This window comes from Leptonychotes weddellii, chromosome 8 (assembly GCF_054177405.1).
Source record: "Leptonychotes weddellii isolate Sample4059 chromosome 8, ASM5417740v2, whole genome shotgun sequence".
Classification (NCBI taxonomy): Eukaryota; Metazoa; Chordata; class Mammalia; order Carnivora; family Phocidae; genus Leptonychotes; species Leptonychotes weddellii.
Genome location: NC_138376.1, coordinates 41918468 through 41939215, shown reverse-complemented (window position 1 = coordinate 41939215; position 20748 = coordinate 41918468). Strand labels below are relative to the sequence as shown.

At 34.9% G+C, this 20748-nt stretch overlaps 1 non-coding gene across 1 annotated transcript; it reads right to left on the bottom strand.

Moving 5' to 3' along the window:
- Positions 1-19168: 19168 nt before the first annotated feature.
- Positions 19169-19271, bottom strand: LOC115943998 (U6 spliceosomal RNA). The gene has a single exon (XR_004078565.1). It is a non-coding gene; the product is annotated as a U6 spliceosomal RNA (small nuclear RNA).
- Between the last annotated feature and the right edge of the window lie 1477 nt (positions 19272-20748).

Below are 20748 nucleotides of genomic sequence, written 5' to 3'. Positions count from 1 at the left end.
GCAGAAATAAAAAGATATCAGAGAATGAAGTGCATGTAGAAAAACTTAGGGACTTGCTTAAGAACAAGTAATATAATTCTGGGATAGTATAAAAGTTGCATAGGGGAATAGATGGAAATAAAACTTGTTTTTCCCAAAGTATTTCTAATCTTGTGTGTCCAGAAAGACAACAAAATCCTGAGTTCCAACATAAGTGATATTAGACCCTCATTTTCAGATGGCTATCTAATCAGCATACAAAGCATTTATGTTCCCTAAGTGAACTAGTTAACCCAACAAATAAAGCCATCCTTGACACTTTAACGCCTAGTTAATTTTTTATATTGAATTAGAAAACCTTTCTTGGAATAACTAGTTATTTTAAAATGTGTGTGAAAAATATTCTATATTTTTATATATAGTTTACATTGCTTGTTATAATAAAATAATAACTTACATTTGTAGAATGTTCTATAGTTCACATTTTTTGCATAAATGATCTTGTATCATATTGGTAATATATCTGAAAAATGAGCAAAGATATATTATCTTTTATGCATGAGGAAACAAAAATCTCAAGAAATGTGTAATACCTTGCCAAAGATCACACAGCTAATTAGAATAAAATCTTGGCATTAAGGCTAGAATCTAGGACTTCTTATTCATATTACATCATATTACATTGCTTTTCTAGCCTGAAACTATAAATGCTTAATTTAAATGTAACTGGATTTAATATGATGCATTCAATGAGAAATAAATAGCAGATTCTTAATTAGAAAATATCAATAATTTAAAATTATTATTAAAAAAGTATTAATATCTAAGTGGTATCAATACTACTCAATTTACCATTACTGATTTGTTATATGATCTTAAATGAACAAGCTAGCTAATCAGTATCTCCTGATAAGAAATACTATTCTTTTAGTATTATCTTAACGTATATGGCCAAATCATGTAGTCCACTGGTTAAAAAAACAAAATAAAACAAAACAAAAAACCAACAGAAATCCTGAAGTGACCAAGCATTCAGATGGAGTCCAGAAAGCTATGTTGAACCATCCTTTATCTCAAGTTCAAAACTTTTATTGTGATATATAGAGTCCACATGAGCAGAAATCAGGAGAGACTGTTATGAACCATCCAGCTCATTCCACTAGTAGCCTTTGTTATGACACTTTGAGTAGAAGTTCCTTTGACTGTCCCTCTCCAGATTTTTGAGAAGACTTTGTAATGACACTTTCTTTCTTCTCACATAAATGACCTTGCTTGCCTCCACACACGTGTTAGCCTCATAGCCCAATTCAGACCTTTCACTTGGTTTATCAACTGCTGTTTTTTTTTTTTTTAAATTTTACCCCAATGAGGTGGAAAGATCTTTAAATATATCTGATGAATGCCAGATACAATTAAAAGTAACTCTCAGGGTGAAGCATCAAGATAATCAGGTCTTTTATCTCAGTGAGAGTAAAAGTTTCTCACCCAATTACTTTATTCTAAAGTAGTTAGCCTATCTTTCTAAATTTTACTTGAATTATAAAAGCCTGTCAGTTACCCTAAATTATGGGTGTGACCTGTTGGAGAAAGAAATATTTCTCTACCTCTCAAAGTTCTTTTGTGTGGTCTAAGAATTAAATTGACATGAGACAGATTAACAGAAGAAAATCAAATTTAATTACCTACATATGGGGAACTAATATAAACATGAGAGATTTCAAAGACAGTTGGGAGAATGAAGTGTATGTATCATCCTGAAATAAGAGACAAGGGGGTAGGGGTCTGGGACTTCAAAGGGCAATTCATAGGAAGATGAAAAAGAGTAAATATTTGGTAAACAAATGTTTGCTGCCAGGCCCTACAGAAACAGTGGGACATAAAGCGGAATTTTAAGACTTTCCAAGAGTTCCTCTCTGTCTACCACACTTAGTTCATATTACAATTAACCCTTGAATAACATGGGTTTGAATAGCATGGGTCCACTTATATGTGGATTTTTTACAGTGCAGTACTATAAATGTATTTTCTCTTCCTTATGATTTTCCTGATAACATTTTCTTTTATGTAGCTTTATTGTAAAAATACAGTATATAATACATTTAATTTACAAAATATGTCTTAATTGACTGTTTATGGTATCGGTAAAGCTTTAAATCAACAGTAGTCTTAGTTAACATTCTTAGTTAAGAATGTTATATTCTTTACCAAAGATGAAGAGTCAAAATGCTGATTTTCCACTGCAAGGGATGGGGGACAGCACCCCTAACCTCTACATTGCTCAAGGGTCAACTGTATTAGTTGTTATCTATGGTGATAGCTTCCTTCCTGGAGCAGGTCCTCTATCTAAATTCTTTTAGGCAGTTGGGGGAAGGTCAAAGGTTTTTCCTGAGCCTCTATTTCTTAAAAAATAATAAGCCTAAAATAATCCATGTGCCAAAGAGACACATTTTGGGGTGGCAAGTTTTGCTCCCCTACAAGTCCTTACCCTAATTGGATAGGAAAGAAATGAGGTACTTTTTTTCCAAAAAATTAAAAATAGAAATACCGTATGATCCAGTAATTCCACTATTGGGTGTTTACCCAAAGAAAATGGAAACGCTATTTGGAAAGGATACACCACCCCTACGTTTATTGCAGCCTTATTCACAATAGCCAAGATATAGAACGAACCCAAGTGCCCCATCAGTAATAAATGGATAAAGAGGATGTGATGTTTACACACACACACACACACACGTACACACACAATGAAATATTGCTCTGCTATAAAAAAGAATGAGATCTTGCAATTTGTGACAACATGGATGGACATGGAAGATATTATACCAGGTGAAATAAGTCAGACAGAGAAAGACAAACACAATATGATTTCATTTATATGTAGAATCTAAAAAATGTAACAAAACCAACAAAAAACCCCAAACATACTCAAATGCAGAAAACAAACTGTGGTTGTCAGAGGGCAGGTGGGTAGGGGTATGGGTGAAATAGATAAAAAGGATTAAGAGGTATAAACTCCCAGTTATAAAATAAATAAATCATGGAGATTAAAAGTACAGGATAGGGAATATTGTCAGTAATATTGTATTAATGTTGTATGGTGACAGATGGAGATTACACTTACTATGGTGAACACTGAGTAATGTATAGAATTGTTGAATCACTATGTTGTACATCTTAAACTAATATAACATTGTATGTCAACTGTACTTCAATAATAAATAAAACAAATAGGGATTCATTCTTTTTCTTAAAAGATTTTATTTATTTATTTTAGAGAGAGAGAGTGTGCAAGCAGGCTGAGGGGCAGAAGGAGAGGGAGAGAAAGAATCTCAAGCAGACTCCCTGCTGAGTGCAGAGTCCGATACAGGGCTTGATCTCACCACCCTGAGATTATCACCTGAGCCAAAATCAACAGTCAGACACTTATCAGACTGAGCCACCCAGGTGCCCCAGGAGATTCATTCTTTGTTTTAAAGACTTTATTATTTATGGAGAAGTTTAGGTTTACAATAAAACTGAGGAGAATGTACAGAGATTCCCCATATACTCTCCGCTCTTACACATGCATAGACTCCCCAATTATCAATATTACTCACCAGAGTGTTATATTCTTTATCAAAAATGAACCTACATTGACACATCATAATTATTCAAGTCCATAGTTTGTCTAAGGACGACTCACTCTTGGTGTTGAACATTAAATGGTTTTGTACAAATATATAATGATATATATCCATAATCAGAATATCATACATTTTCATTCATAAAAATTCTCTCTGTTCTGCCAATTCATCTCTTCTGTCTCCCTCTGCTCCCCCTGCCCTGCCAGCCACTAACCTTTTCATTGTATCCATATTTTGCTTTTTCCAGAATGTCATATTTTGGTATAGTATACTACATAACCTTCTCAGATTGGCTTCTTTCACTTAGTAATATGCATTTAAGTTTCCTCCACTTCTTTTCATGACTTGAGAGCTCATTTCTTTTTATTGCTGAATAATACTCCATTGTCTAGATGTACCACAGTTTATTTATCCATTTATCTTCTGAAGGAGAGCTTGGTTGCTTCCAAACTTGGGGAATTATGAATAAAGCTGCTGAAAACATCAATGTGTAGGTACTTGTGTAAACAATAAGTTTTCAACTCCTCTGTGTAAATCCCAAGGAACAATTGCTGGATCATATGGTTTAGGTATATTTGATTTTATAAGAAACTGATGAATTGTTTTTCAAAGTGGCTATACCATTTTGTATTTCCCTCAGCAACATATGAGAGTTCCCGTTGCTCCACATTCTCATTAGCATTTTGCTGTTGTCTGTCTTCTAGATTTTGGTCAAATAGGTATGTGGTGGTATCTCATTTTTTTTTAAAGATTTTATTTATTTATTTGAGAGAGAGAGAGAGAACACAAGCAGAGGGAGAGGGAGAAGCTGGCTCCCTTGCGGAGCAGGGAGTCTGACACGGGGCTCAATCCCAGGACCCTGGGATCATGACCTGAGCCAAAGGCAGGCACTTAACTGACTGAGCCACTCAGGTGCCCCAATGTCTCATTGTTTTAACTTGAATTTCCCTAATGACATGATGTGGAACATCAAAGGCTTATTTATCATGTATGTATCTTCTTTGGTAAGGTGTCTACTAATGTTTTATGTCATTTTTAAGTGAGTTATTTGTTTTCTTATTGTTGAGCTATAGGAATTCTCTATATTTTAGATAACAGCCCTTTATTAGATGTGTTTTTTGAAATATTTGTTCCAGTCTACGACTTGTCTTCTAATTTTCTTGATTTTTTTTCCTAAGCAGAAGTTTTTAATTTTAATTTTAATGAAGTCCAAGTTTTATGAATATGGATTATGCTTTTGATGTTGTGCCTAAAAAGGCATCACCATACCCAAAGTCATCTAGATTTTCTCCTATTTCCTAGGCGCTTTATAGCTTTATGTTTTACATTTAGGTTATGATTATTTTTAGTTAATTTTTGGGATGAGTGTAGTATCTCTGTCTAGATTCAGTTTGTTCGCATGTGGATATCTGCTGGTTCCACCACTGTTTGTTGAAGAGACTATCTTTGATCCATTGTATCGCTTTTGCTCTTTTGCCAAACATCAGTGGACTATATTTATGGGGGTCTATTTTAGGATTCTCTATTTTGCTCCATTTATCTATTTGTCTATTCTTTTGCCAGTACTACACTGGGTTGATTACTATAGTTTTATAGTAAGTCTTGAAATCAGGTTGCATCAATCCTCTAACTTTATTCTTCTCCCTACTCTGGGTCTTTTGCCTCTCTGATTAAATTTTAGAACCAAGTGTTTATATAGGTAAAATAATTTGCTGGGATTTTAATTGGGATTGCATTGAATCTATGGATCAATTTGGAAAGAACTGAATCTTGACCATATTTGACCTATCCATGATCATGGAATATCTCTTCATTTATTTAATTCTTTGATTTTATTCATCAGATTTTTATAGCTTTCCTCATATAGATCTTGTATACATGCTGTTGGATTTATAGCTAATATTTCATTATGTATTGCTAATGTAAATGGTACTGTGTTTTTAGTTTCAAATTCTATTTGTCCATTGTTTGTATATAGGAGAGATTTATTTTTACAGTTGAAAGGTTGCAAATATTTTTCTCCCAGATGGTAAGATTCTTTAGTAATAAAATTAAGTAAAATTGTGTATTGATAACTGTGGCAAAATCTGCCTGATGAATAAAAACTTTTATTCAGCAAATGTCTGCTATAAATGAGCCAATATGTTTAATTTATTAATATTTGGCTAATATAGAGAGTAAAATAAAAGTCAATGAAAAAGTTAATGATTTGTACCAATCTTGTTGGGACAAAGGAATGAATAACTTGGTCTAAACAGCTATTTCTACTTTACAAAACATAAACCAGTGTAATTGTACATGATCAACAATAAAGTTATACTATTGAGTGCTTTTTTAAAAAAAAGATTTATTTATTTTAGAGAGAGACAGTGTGTGTGTGAGTGGGGGAGGGGCTAAGGGAGAGGGAGAGAAGCAGACTCTCTGCTGAGCACAGAGCCTGACATGGGGCTTGATCTCAGGCCCTGAGATCATGACCTGAGCCAAAATCAAGAGTTGGATGCTTAACTGACTAAGCCACCCAGGTGCTTTTATAGAGTGCCATTTTTACATAAAATTATGTAATACATTTGATGTTCTTATTGACTTTAAACCTTTGTAATAAAATCAATAATAAATGTTTATTGAGTGAGTATTCAGATACAGGTATAATTTTTATGACTTTATAATACCAATCAAATATCTAAACTTCAAATTAAAGACCTTCCATTAAACAATATTACTCAGCTTGACTTTCCTGTTATTTCCCCCTCATAAATTATCTCCATATAGGACAATATTCTGAAGAAAAATATAGTAAACATACTTTACAGAGAGTCAAATGATGTAATCTTGGAATTAGGGTTCACAAAATTAGCAAATAATAATATAGGATTCCCACTTAAATATAAATTTCAGACAAACAACAAATAAATTTTAGGTCATGTCCCAAATATTGCATATGACACACTTATACTAAAAAAAAATATTTTTCATTTATCTGGTTTAATTTAACTGGATTTGCTATATTTTATGTAACTATTCTACTTGGCATAAAGTTCTCAGTTGGCTATGTTAATCCAGAGAAATATGTTACAATGTTGAAGGAATGAGTAGTAGACTGAATGGTCCATTTTTAATAGTTCATTTTCCTTCTCCTGCATATTAAAGGGAGCATTTCCTAGTGTCCATATATTAGCCATCTGCTATTTTCTGCATACATACTCAGCCTCAGAAATTCATTTCTACCCTCCCTCCCCTTGCACTGAAATGTAAGCTCCAAAAGGATAGTGCCATCCAGCCATATGTTTTCCAATGTACCCTTAACTGCTAGCACTGTACTTTTACATACAGAAGGCAATGAATAAAATTGTTGAATAAATAAATAAGTTGATCTTTAACTGTTTCTTCTCTGTGCATAAATCCTGAATCTAGATTTCTGTCCCTGTCATCTCTCAAAAGCTCTTCAGAAATGGGTTTCCAAGCACTTACAGGGTATATACAAATGTGTGCCCAGACACTGCTTCAAACTAAAATATCCTCAATTAACTTAAGTGATTCCATCAGTGATTTTATATTTCCCTGAAGAAAACCTAAATTTTTAAAAAATTTCTCTCTCCTCTTTGTTGCCCAGAAGAGCAAACAAAATCTAGGAAGACAACCATGAATAAAAATAACTAAAATGCAACATGATAAATACAACTCTCGTACTATGTTCAGAATATTATAGAAAAAGAGTAGAGAAAACAATTAATTCTGAGGAATTCAGGGAAAATTTCAAAAGGGTGATAGTCAAGCAAGGTCTTGGAGATAAGTGACTTCACCAGGCAGGGAAGGGAAGACATCACTCTAGGAGACTGGTCTCAATGACTAAAAATCTATTTATAATGTTCTCAGAACCTTCAAGAATCCACTGCAGCCGGAACACAAGTATATAGGCATGTGTTGGGGGGAAGTGGTGGGAGTACATGAGGGACTGAAGATGAAGCTAGAAAACACTTCCAATTTTCATTTATTTTCTTTAATATTATTGCTAATTAGACAAACTTACTTTTCTAATTATAAAGCAATGCATATTTACTGCAGAAGTCTTCGTGATCTATCAGCTGGACTCACAGCAGCCCCCTCCTTGTCTCACTTGCCCCTAAACTGGATTACCCTCAATCCACTCTGCATACCATCCCATGATTGCCCGTGCTAACTGACTCTTCATGGCATTCTCTTAAGTCATGTTACAGATGGGATGGATGCTGTGGGACAACCTGCAATTACCTTAGCTGATGTAGTTATTCACAACCCTGCTGCTTAACGAAAATGTCAATGCCCATAGGCTTAACTACCAGAGGTTTTAATGAATTGGTCTGAGGAAGGGGGCTGGTGTCAATGTAGATTTAAAAAACCTTCAGGTGATGCTGATGTGCAGACAGAATGAAAATCACTGAGTTAACTGATAGCTGCTTCTGGTCTCACAAACAACTGAACATCCACATTTGGCTTGAATATTTCCATCTCCATGAAGCAAGCTAAGCTGTTTTCATCCAATTCTATAAAATATTTCTTATCTAAAGCTAGAATTGGCCTACCCTGTGACACTGCAAATAAGTTGATCTTTTTTCACATGACAGCTTAATTTCTTGAACATTTGCTAACATGGTCTTCCTGAGGATTCTTTCCCCCCAGCTAAACATAGAGAATTAAAAAAAAAAAAAAAAGTAAAATCGATGGTTTGGTGTTAGCTTAGCCCATCCCTGGCTGGACATAGCACTTGTCACATTCTATAGCTCAGAAACATGTATACTTCTAAATGACTTGCATTCCTGAAAGACATAGTTTACAAACAGACTCAGGGAGCCTCAGATCATTATACAAGCCAGAAAATTCCTTTTTCTTGTTATCAAACACAGGAATGCCTGGCCTATATCAAAACGACTGGAACAGAATCCAGCTGGAATTTTTTACTTTAAATAATGATTTGAAGGGTAAATAAAGAGCAGAAGTACTATAATACACAATACTATAAGCTATAGTAAATATATATATAATATATATTCAACTTATTTGCAGTGTCACAGGGTAGGCCAATTCTAGCTTTAGATAAGAAATATTTTATAGAATTGGATGAAATTTTTAATTTAATAAATTTATAAAATTTATAATTTATGTTGTAATATAAATATTATATGTTATACTATAAATACTTTGAATACTTCTCTTTTTATTTTTGGGACCCCCTTTATTCTGAAATCTGAATTTCCTTGCATTTTGCTATATAATCATAAGAAGAAGAAGAAAAAAAAAACAAAACACCTTTGCTCAGCTCTCAAAAAATATCTATGAGCTTCTTTGACAATACCCAAAACTTTCCATCTCTCCATGACAAAGGTTTCTGGTTTCTTAATTATGTGCATTCTTTTGTGGATGTGCTCCCCTACTTCAACTGTGGTCTGCTCAGTGAGGAATAGAATAGAACTCTCAATTCTCTTGCCCCAGAGAGAGTCTCTAACTAATTATGTAGGCTAAGTCTTTGATGACCCATTTAAAATGTCAGCGATGAGAACAGCCCTACAGATTATGACCACACATCTCTCTTCTGGTTGACACTGGTCCATTAATCATAACCCAGCCCATTATCAACTATTCACAGAGAAGAGCCCAAGGGCTGGCAGATACTTAAGATCATATAATTAGGTCCCAAGTTAACCTTTCCTATTTTATTACCCATATCTCCCTAACATGGATTCCCTATTAGGTCAGTCTACTCATTACATCTTTAAATCATGTCAGGGATATTTCTGTCTGCACAATGCAGTTATACCATTCCCCCTTTAATAGAATGAAGTCTCCTCCCATTCACAGAATCCTTTCTGCCTGTACATAGTCTACTCAACATTCAAATACTGGCACAAACCCTGTCTCTACTGTGAAACTGTCCCAGGGTGCTGAAATTCATAGAACCTTATACTTTCTTTCAACACTTGTTGCCTTTATTGTCCATAGTGGCGATTGTAGCAGCCACGACAATAGTAATCATTTACTATTTTATTGAGCACTGTACTAAGCAAGTTCATATATATCTTTAATCCCGGTGGGTAGCTTTCATTTTAACTGTTTTACCAATGAGGAAACTGAGAAGCAAATAGGCTAAGAAACTTTCCCAATTTGATAAAGCTAGTAGGGAGTGGAACTAGGATTCAGTTCTTGGTCTGCCTGCTGCTATAACACCCACTCACCTTACTTCTATGACTTGCTTGGTCCTGAGTCATGCACTGACTTGTGTTATTATTTGACTTTGCCATATTTCACATTGTTTATGTTTAACTTCTAAGCTAATAATTTGCAGCATATCAGCTTCATGGGAATACTTATATATTAAGTTTAGCTGTACAAAACTCAAGACTATTTTAAAAGCCTCCAAGAGCCCAAGGGACACTGTGACATTTGCTATTTGAAGTCAGGTTACACCTGTTTCTATTCAACTAGTGTCTCCCTTTCTTTGTTGGAATTTAATTACACCTGTTCCAATTAAGGGATTGCATCCAGAGGATATCTACGCCCTTTAGAAAATGAGAATTTGACAGAAATGGGTGAAATGTTAGTTAGTCCTAATTCTCAGACAACTTCCAAAGAAGTTCTTTTTCCAGTGCCTTCTCTGAATGGTTGGGTTCTTTCTCCTTCCATTGTCTCCATATTAACTTCCTGCTTGCTATGGCCAACTTTTATTGGGCTTCTGGCAGTCTTACCTTCCCCATGTAGTGTACTATATACCAGGCCATGCAATTGTAGTTCTGTGTCATGTTCACTCAGAATTTCACTCTTTTTTAAAAGTTGTGGTCAAAATGTATACTAATGAGTGCTCTTTCTCCAGGTCACTCATCTTCATCATAGCAACTTGCATGCATTTGATTAGAAGCCAGTTGGAAAGTGTGCTTGATCTAAAGAGTTGACCTGAATGCTAGCATCTTAGGCACTGTACAGGTATTTCCGGCAGCAAGATTTTTCAGCCCCCATAAATCAAACAACATATACAGCCCCTGTCAATGGTTCTACTGCAATGACTTAGTTTCATGACTTTTGATAGTAAATAAAGAAAGGAGTATATCTCAGCAGTACTAAAGATGTGAAGAAAGCAGTAGAAAGGCACCAAGGATTGAGATGCCTTCAGAGTTGGAACATTCCACTTTAATACTTTGTAAAATATATAGGAGGGTAGAATCTTCCTTTTCCAATCCCTTGTCAAGAAAGTCAGAGTAGAAGATACTGGTCTTTATCACGATATATAAATATTATGTTGTGTGTGTGTGTGTGTATATATATATATAATATAAATTTTCCTGCGGTTTCTAAATTACATTAAGGTCATAGCCTCTTTCATTTGAAATATTAAATGCATTTTAGGACAAGTAATTAGCTAACCATCAAGCGCTCTTATAAGGCAGTGCCATATAATTAACCTCATTTTACCAAAAACAGTGTTGGGTCAGAAAATGTTCTTATCCTTCAAGATGCTTTTGGCTTGTCTAAGAATTAAACTGACATGAGACAGATTAAGAAAAGAAAATACAGTTTAATTACGTACATACAGGGGCTCCATAAGAATTTGAGGCCTACAGGCAGTCAAGCAATTGAGGCTTATTGGCCATCCAGAGCTAAGCAGGAGATAGGGTTTTTGAGACTTCAAAAGGAAGACAATTCACAGGAAGATGAAAAAGAGTAAATATTTGATAAATCAATATTTGCTGGGATATTCTAAAACAATGGACATAGAGAAGAATTTTAACAAACAGACTCTGCATTATACTAGAGTTATCTAGTGATACCTCCCTTCCTGGAGCAAGTCCTTAGGCAGTTAGGGGGAAAGTCAAAGATTTTTTTCCTGAACCTCTGTTTTTTTTAAAAATAATCACTCTAAGGGCACCTAGGTGGCTCAGTTGGTTAAGACTCCAACTCTTGGTTTCAGCTCAGATCATGATCTCAGGGTGGTGAGATTGAGCCCACGTGGGGCTCCTCGCTCAGGGTAGAGTCGGCTTGAGTTTCTCTCTCCCTCTCCTTCCCCCTCTGCCTCTCCACCAGCTTATGCATGTTTTCTCTCTCTTTTGTATTTTTTGCTTTTGTCATATGTACATCAAGTGCTTATAAATTATGTCTAATTCTATGTTCTAGACCCAATCAATGAATGATAAGCAAAGGGGTAGTAAAACCATGCTATGGTATTTACTGGATTGTGTTTTTATGAATAAAGACTTCTATCCATTGAGATATTAAATTGCATATCTGGTTTTAGTGGTTCACTGAGACATCATGGCTCAGTCACCACTAGATTATCTATTTTGTAGTTTATTCATACATGATTGGGAGTTCTTTCTTCCACCCAGGAGAAAAGAACCCCATCAGCTGATAACCATATACATCAGGGTTCAGGGCTCACTCCTGTGAGAGTCATTTTCTCCTGATCAGCAGCCACAGTCTCCAGTTTAAGTTTTAAAGCATTTGGAGGTCAATTCATAGAGTAATGAGCATTTAAATAATACCTATTATGAAAAATGGAGGCTGGGAAGAAGAGCAAAGACCAAGAAAAAGAAGAGAAGGAAAAGAAAATTGGCTCATATTCTCACAGATTTTATAATCCAATAGTTTAAATGAATACACCTAGTCCAAACTAAAGGATTGTTAAAAATGAGAGATAGATCAAGGCACTGGGTGGTTCTTTTTATATTTGAAAATACGGAGATTTAGAGAGGATAACATTAGGGGTACAAGTTCTTATACTTACCTGTGTGACTTCAGATCTTTGGTCCAGATCCAGTAAGCTCTCATGTCTATACATTTAAGACATTTTATAATGCAATAAGATAGGTAACTAGACAGGGCAGCCATATCAAGTGAGGATTTTCAGAGTTGTAATTGAGCTAGAGGAGATGCTATGCTAAAAGGAACTTTGTTAATGAAAATGGAAGGAATGGTGACCATACAAGTTAAGAAGTGGGAGAAAAATAAAATCAGTATTTACTACAAGAAGTGAAATCTTTCTCTGTCCAGAGGGAAAAAATGAATATCTGTGTAGACAAAGAAGTACATTGGGCTAGAAGTAAGAGAAATATGGGAGCTCACTGCAGATGGATTTTGAAGGCATTAGCTGAGACACAGAGTTAACATGAGGGAGTAGAAGACTTGAGAGAGAAGAAAGTCTGGACAACCATTATGGTGTCTTCACTAAAGAATTACCAGGTGATCCATGAACTAATTGCACAGAAGTGGAAAGGAAAGACCCGGGTGAAATCTGGCCCATCATTTCTGCATTAGATCTAATACTGGTCAGGAGCTAGAGCAAAAGTAGAAGAAACACAGCTGGGAATTTTCCAGGACTGGGATTGACAGGACAGGCGTGACAGGCATGAAGGAGTAAGCCTGGTCGGTAGAAGGGCAGCACTGGGGGCTGCCATGGAATGCTGTTGGAGAGTCCACTGTGAGTGCGGCTGCTTTTTATTTATCAGTAAGGCTAATCAAGGCTGCTTCAGTGTTTTCTCTCTGGTCTATCTAAGATTAAAAAGGGACTAATTTCCTCACTCCTGAGCATAAGCTCAGGTTTATTGGGGGTTATCCTGTTTTTATTCATATAAGTTAACATCCTTTATATGAGTCACAAGAAAAGCAAAATGACCTAGCAGAACTCAAGGGTATAGAAAAAACTGCTCACATGTCCACAGTGTAAGAATAGCCAGGGTAGGTACTAACACTGATATAACGCAGTAATACAGCGTAGCACTTTAAAAAAGCCTCTTAAGATGCCAATTGCTGAGACAGCTAATTTGAAAAATTATTCTGAATCAGGCACATTATCAAGTGCTGTCTTTGACATGAAAGAGGTAAGTAAAGATTCAACAAGTTGACTTTTCAGAAACTTTCACCTATATGTGATGCTATCTTCCTGATCATGTGGGAACTGATCACTAAAGGGGGTGACTCAACATGACTCAAGTATTCTTATAACATCAGAGCATGTTGCTCCAGAGTTGATCTTTTTCCAATGGCATCTATCCTGAGGGCTTCTAATAACATTGTTCTTGAAAATGAATGCCCAGCCAGTCACATGACAATAGAAAATCTTCTGTAGGGAGTGTCACTAACATAAATATTCACCAAAAAATGGCATCTGGTTAGCACCAATACAGGATATTATCTTCATGAATGTCCACCCCACTGAGAAAAGGAGAGCATTTAATGCTTTCTGATTTTATCTACAGCTTATTTACATTTGTATATATTAAGAGTAATCATAGTAAATAAAGTATCAGATATATCCTCCTGCCTTTCTGTTTTCAAGGTGAATGAAAATTGTGAGCAGCTTCCTGCCTTCAAATTTCACCTGAAAAGATTTCATTGTTCTTTCATGTCTGGAGATAGTGTCATGGAAAAACATTCCGCTTGGAACAACATTTACCGGGTTCAATTCTGACAATGACTAACTAGTAAACTTGGGCAAGTTATTTGAAGTTTCCCTTCTTTTATTCCTTCCTGGACTGAGCAGGTACAATAACTTTTTGTAGCACCTATTGCATATGGCTGTTAGAAGAATCAGGTAAGGTCATGGAAGGAAAGGGCTCTGAACCTGCAGTCGGTGTATATTTGTGTGTGTGTGTGTATACATACGTATTATAATATATAATATGTTTTATATAATATATAATTAAATTATTTATTATATATACCTATCATTATTAGCAAATTAAATAAAAAGAAAATAAGTACAAATTTCACAAGTGGGTTGACCTAAATATAATGATTTCCAGTATAGGTAAAATGCTCTGTATACATTGCAGTGAACTCCCCAGGCAATCCAGAGTCTACAGAAATACTGGAATTTTGCTATACCAAATGTTAGCTTTATCTTTTTTTAAAGATTTATTTATTTAGTTGAGAGAGAGTGAGAGCGAGAGAGAGTGCGAGTGGGGGGAGGGCAGAGGAAGAGAAACTCAAGCAGACTCCATGCTGAGTGTGGAACTAAGCAGGGCTCGGTCCCACGACTCTGAGATCATGACGTGAGCCGAAACCAAGAGTCTGTCCTTCAACAGACTGAGCCACCCAGACGCCCGTCAAATATGGCTTTAAATAAATAACCTGGAACATAACTTTTTTTGGTTTTGGTAAAGGTGACTTTTGTTGAGTAATTGATCTAAAAAATTGATACAACCCCACAAACAAAAAACATACACATAGGGGCACCTGGGTGGCTCAGTTGGTTAAGTGTTTGCCTTTGACTAGGATCATGACCTTTGGGTCCTGAGATTGAGCCCTGCATTCTTGTCTTCAGGCTCCACATTTAGTGGGGAGTCTGCTTCTCCCTCTGCCCCTCCTCCCTGGTCCTGCACTCTCTCTTTCTCTCAGATGAATAAGTAGAATCTTAAAAAAAAAAACAACTAAAAAATACACACAGTAGATTTTTTCCGTAATTAGTCATAAAAGATAGATATCACGTCAGATATTTGTAGTTATAAAGTTTATTAGTCTGTCCAAATTTTTTACAACCCTATAAATATTTTAACAGACCTTTCTATAATTAAATTGGCACCACAGCAAATGCGCACCGAATTACTGAGATGATAAAGTGAATGTTGTTAGTTTTACCTTCTAAACTGAGTTTTCTGTCCTGGTTGATAAAGTGTTTAAAAGTTTGTATATAAATTCATCAGTGTCTATGAAAATAAACAAATCAAATTTGAAGTCAAACAAATCATGAAGACTACAAGGATTTTATTTTATTATTTATTTATTTGAGAGAGCGAGCACCAGCAGGGGGAGAGGGGCAGAGCGAGAGGGAGAAGCAGACTCCTTGCTGAGCAGGGAGCACGACGTGGGACTCGATCCTAGGACCCTGGGATCATGATGTGAACCAAAGGCAGACACAACCGACTAAGCCACCCAGGCATGCCAACTACAAGTATTTTAAAGGTCTATTTCTACCTCTGCTATTTTACCATTTTCTACTGTGAGTGTAGTTTCTTGCTGTTCATTTTTTGTGAATTTGTTTGTTTGTTTGTGGATATTTCTTTTCAAATCAGGGCCCTCTTTTGGTACTGAGTTCCTAAACTGAAAAAAAAAATTAAAAATTAAAATAAAAAATAAACAACAACAAAAACTCAGAAATTTATTTTGGGCTTCATCATAATAGAAAATAAAGTATTATGCAGTATATTTAATTGATATGCCAAAAGAATTATGGCCTTAATACAAAAATTGAACTGCTAAAAGGTTAAGATTAATCCTGTGTTGGAGAAGATAATTTGGATCTTTATATTCTTATAGTTTTAAATGTGAAGATATTTTAAAAAGTAAAATAAAATCTAAGGAATAAAAATATACTGAAGATCTAATAAATCAGAGCAATTTACAATTGGGCCTTTGATACTAACAAAAGTAGAAATAAATTTGAATGGTGTTCAAATCACTTTTGCAATGCCTTTAGTAATTCCTAAATTTTTTTTTATATTCTGCTCATGACATAAACGTGAACATGTTCAAAATAAATAATAAATATAGAATACACTTTTCAGCACATTGAAAACAAAATATTCTGAGCATCAACAGTGAGTGAAATCAGTTTAAGAGGTAAGAAATACCTTGACAACATGTTTTGATGGTTCAGACATTTAAAAATATAACATACTGGGTTATTCCAGAGTGTTAAATATCTAATTTATTGGGTACTAATTGACTCCTTTTTCCTTGACACATAATACATAATTTTGGTACCATTTTATCTTCATACATTAAGCATAAAATAAACTCACCAATTTCTGAAAATTTTTAAGTACAGTCTATCTAGTCTAAGTGCATAGTAAGAATATCTGTAAGTATCAAGTCATACTTGTAGTTTGCCCAATAGGAGAAAAATAATTTTTCATTTCAGAAGATTTTTTGGTATAATCCACTGTCCTGGATGGTGAGTGAACTTTAGGTCATCTACAGGGAAATCTGTGAATATGACAATTGTGTGCAAATTTTTATGCAAAGGTGTTTTTTCTGGAGAGATAATTCATGACTCTCATTCAGTAATGAGAAGGACTATGTATTAGACAAAGATGCAATAAAGAGGTTATTCTGCCAGAGTAGATACCACTTTATGTATATTTTTTAAATATTTGTTATGAATTTATTCAACAAATATGTATTGACCACCTAGTCTTTTGTACCTCACTAGCCCTCCCCCCCAAATTAATTAAATTAAATTTAAAAAGATAAAAACTGCATTTCTTGCCTTCAAGAGTGGTATAGTCCAGTCAGGATATTGTCAAGTAAATGAATGTATATAGCAAAATAATTGTTAATTTTGAGGTTTGTATACAACACTTTGATCTGACAAATGAAATTGCATTTAAGCACAAATTTTAAGAAGAGCTTTAGTCTTTAAAGCTTTTAATCATCTCAGTAACAGAAGGATGAAAGGTTTGTGGCAGATGGATCAGGCATAAGGATACTTCCAGGCAGAGGAATTAGTGAGTGTAGAAATAGAGAAGACTCAATAGGCCTGGTGTGTTCAGAGAACTAGAACAGAGAATTCTTCTTATTAGAGCTCCCAGTTTGAGGCATGAAATGGAAGAAGGTGAAGCTGGGCTTGTAGGTAGAGCACAGATCCCTTAGAGCCCCTCATCCAAGAAGAAAACAGAGATTTTTAATTTCAGCCTGTATCAGAAGTTCCCAAAGTCCAAAATCACAGTTCTATGAAGATATTGATCTTTTCAGTCCTAAGGTGATAGACTGGGAATCAGCGTCTCCTGAGAACAAGGACTGGTTCCCTAAGGCTATGAGTAACTGTATAGTCTCATGTGGCACATAAATATAATGTTCTTAGTGTTTTGTAATGTGTAAAAAAATTGGGAACTGCTGAGTATGAAGGAGATTCACTGTGAAAATAATGTTGAGCTGAAAGTTATTGGACATTTTCTGTCTCTTGATTGATACATATTTTACTGTATCATTAAGTAGTGACTATATTTTATATACTACTTATTTTACTTTAAAAAATTTTTTAAAGATTTATTTATTATTTATTTATTTATTTATTTATTTGTCAGACAGAGACACAGTGAGAAGGGAACACAAGCAGGGGGAGGGGCAGAGGGAGAGGCAGGCTTCCCGTGGAGCAGGGAGCCAGATGCAGGACTCGACCCCAGTACGCTGGGATCATGACCTGAGCAAAGGCAGACGCTTAACCGACTGAGCTACCCAGATGTCCCTATACTACTTACTTTACTTAAATCAATATATGGAAATGTAATGGCTATTCTTTTGGGTGGGATTTCTCTTCTTTTCAGCTGCCTCCAAATTTTATCTATTACAATGTCATCACACAAACACAAAGGAGAGATTTTAAAATAAAAAAAAATATAATGCAGATTTTCACTTCTTAAGCAATAGATGTTTCCTTGTACTTCAGTCATTTCTTGTTATCATATTTTCACTATGGTTTTAATTTCAGCATACAATGTTTTATTTTTTAAAAAAAAAACCTATGTTTTAAATTTTGATGTAATTTTAGAATCACATACAGTTGTAAGAAATAATCTTATAAGAGGGATCTCATGTACACTTCACAATGTTTTCCCTCAATGGTAACATATTGCAAAAACTGTAGTATAATATCATAATCAAGATACTGACATTGTTACAATTCACCAGTATTATTCAGATTTCTCCAGTTTTACTTGCACTCGTATGTGTGTGTACATGTATGTGGATTTAGGTCTATTCAATTTTATCACCTGTGCAGGTTCATGTAGCCACCACCATAGCAAGATACTGAACACCTTTAAGATCCCTTGGGTTGTCCAGTTAGAACCACACTCATTTCCCTCCCACACCTCTGCCTTCCCCAGCCACCACCAATCCTAGTTGGTACCTCTGAGAATCACTAATCTTTCCTCTATTTCTCATATTATGTCATTTCAAAAATGCTATAGAAATAAAAATTATATCCTATGTATCCATTTGGGATTGCTTTTCCACTCAGCGTAATTTCCTGCTGATTTGTCCAAGTTTTTGCATGTAGTAAGTTTGTTAATTTCTATTGTGGAGTAGTATTTCATGATATAGATGGACCACAGTTTGTTAAAGCTTCCCCAGCTGAAGAACATCTGTGCTGATCTAGATTTTTGCTATTACAATTAAAGTGCTAAGTGAAAATCCATGTACAAATTACTGTGTGAGTATAACTTTTCATTTCTCTGGAATAAATGCCCGTAGAGTGCAATTGCAGGGCTATATGTTAGTTTCATGTTAGTTTTTAAAGAAACTGCAAAAATGTTTCCAAAGTGACTGTACCATTATAATTCCTACCAGCAACGTATGAATGATCCAGTTTCATGACATCCTCACCAGTGTTTAGCGTTATCACTATTTTTAAGTATAGCTATTCTGATAGGTGCTTAGTTACATCTCATTATTTTTTGTTGTGGTTCAGTTTGGGTTTTGGTTTTTTGCTTGTTTGTTTGTGAGGAATTAAGGGCTTGAAGCTGGAATGGCCCTCAATTGGGTAAGTTACTTTGCTTATTGGATCCTCAATTTTTCCATCTGTAAGCATTAGAAAAAGAAAACAAAATATAGAACATTTCACAAATTTGTGTATCTTCCTTGTGCAGAAGCCATGCTAATCTCCTCTGTATCATTCCAATTTTACTATATATGCTGCTAAAGCAAGAACTTTCATTGTAGTTTAAATTTGCATTTCCCTAACAGCTAATGATGTGGAATAACTTTTCATTTGTTTATACAACATCTGTATATCCTCTTAGGTGAAATGTTCATCTCTTTTGCTTCTTTTCTAATTGGATTGTCTCTGTTTGTCTTCTTTGATTTCTTTCAATGGCTTTTTGTAGTAAGTTTCTGTGTATAGATCCTAAACAATGTTTTATTTTATTTTATTTGCATTGATTGTTAATGGTATTGTGTGTTTAATTTTGGTGTCCTTGGGCTCATTGTTATATAGTAATGCGATTGATTTTTGTGTGTTGATCTTGTATTCTGCAATCTTGCCAAACTCACATATTAATTCTAGGAACTTTTTTATAGATGTCTTGGGTTTTCTGCAAAGATAATCATGCCATCTGCAAATAAAGGAATTTTTACTTTATTTTTTTGTTTGGTCTATATGCCCTTTGTTTCTTTTTCTTTCCTTATTGCACTAGCTAGAACTTTCAGTACTATATTGAATGAGTGATGAGAATGAGTATTTTTGCATGGTTTGAATTCTTAAGGGGAAGTGTTCACTATTAAGTATGATGTTAGCTGTATAGTTATTGTATTTTTCTAAATCAGGTTGAGATAATTCCTTCTATTCTTACCTTGCTGGGGGTTTCTACTGTGAATTGGTGTTGGATTTTATCAAATACTTTTTTCTGTGGCAGTTGATATGATCATATGATTTGTCTTCTAGCCTGTTGATATGGTGGATTGCTCTGATTGAATTTCAAATGTTGAACCAGGCTTGCATACCTGGAATAAAACTCATCTGGTCATGCTATCTAGTTCTTTTTAATACATTGTTGGATTCAGTGTACTAATATTTTGTCAATAATGTTTGTTTTTAAGTTCATGGCAGATATTGACCTGCAGTTTCTTTCTTTCTTTCTTTCTTTCTTTCTTTCTTTCTTTCTTTCTTTTTTTTGAATTATCTTTGTACTAGTCAGTATCAGGGTAGTACTACCTTAATAAAATGAGTTTGGAAGTATTTCTTCCCCTTTCATTGTCTAGAAGAGGTTGTATAAAGTCATGAATTCCTCCATAAGTAATTTGATAGAATTCTCCAGTGAAACCAGCTGGGCCTAGAGATTTCTTTTTCAGGAGATTTTTAATTAAAAGTTCAATTTCTTTAATGATTATAGGACTATTCAAATTACAGTTTCATATTAGGTAAATTTAGTTTATGGTTTTTGAGGAATTGGTCTCTTTTTTTTAAGATTTTATTTATTTATTTGACAGAGAGAGAATGGAAGAGAGAGAGAGAGCACATGAGAAGGGGGAGGGTCAAAGGGAGAAGCAGACTTTCTGCTGAGCAGGGAGCACAATGCAGGACTTGATCTCGGGACTCCAGGATCATGACCTGAGCCGAAGGCAGTCACTTAACCAAATGAGCCACCCAGGTGCCCTGGTCTCTCTCTTTTAAGTTGTCAAATTT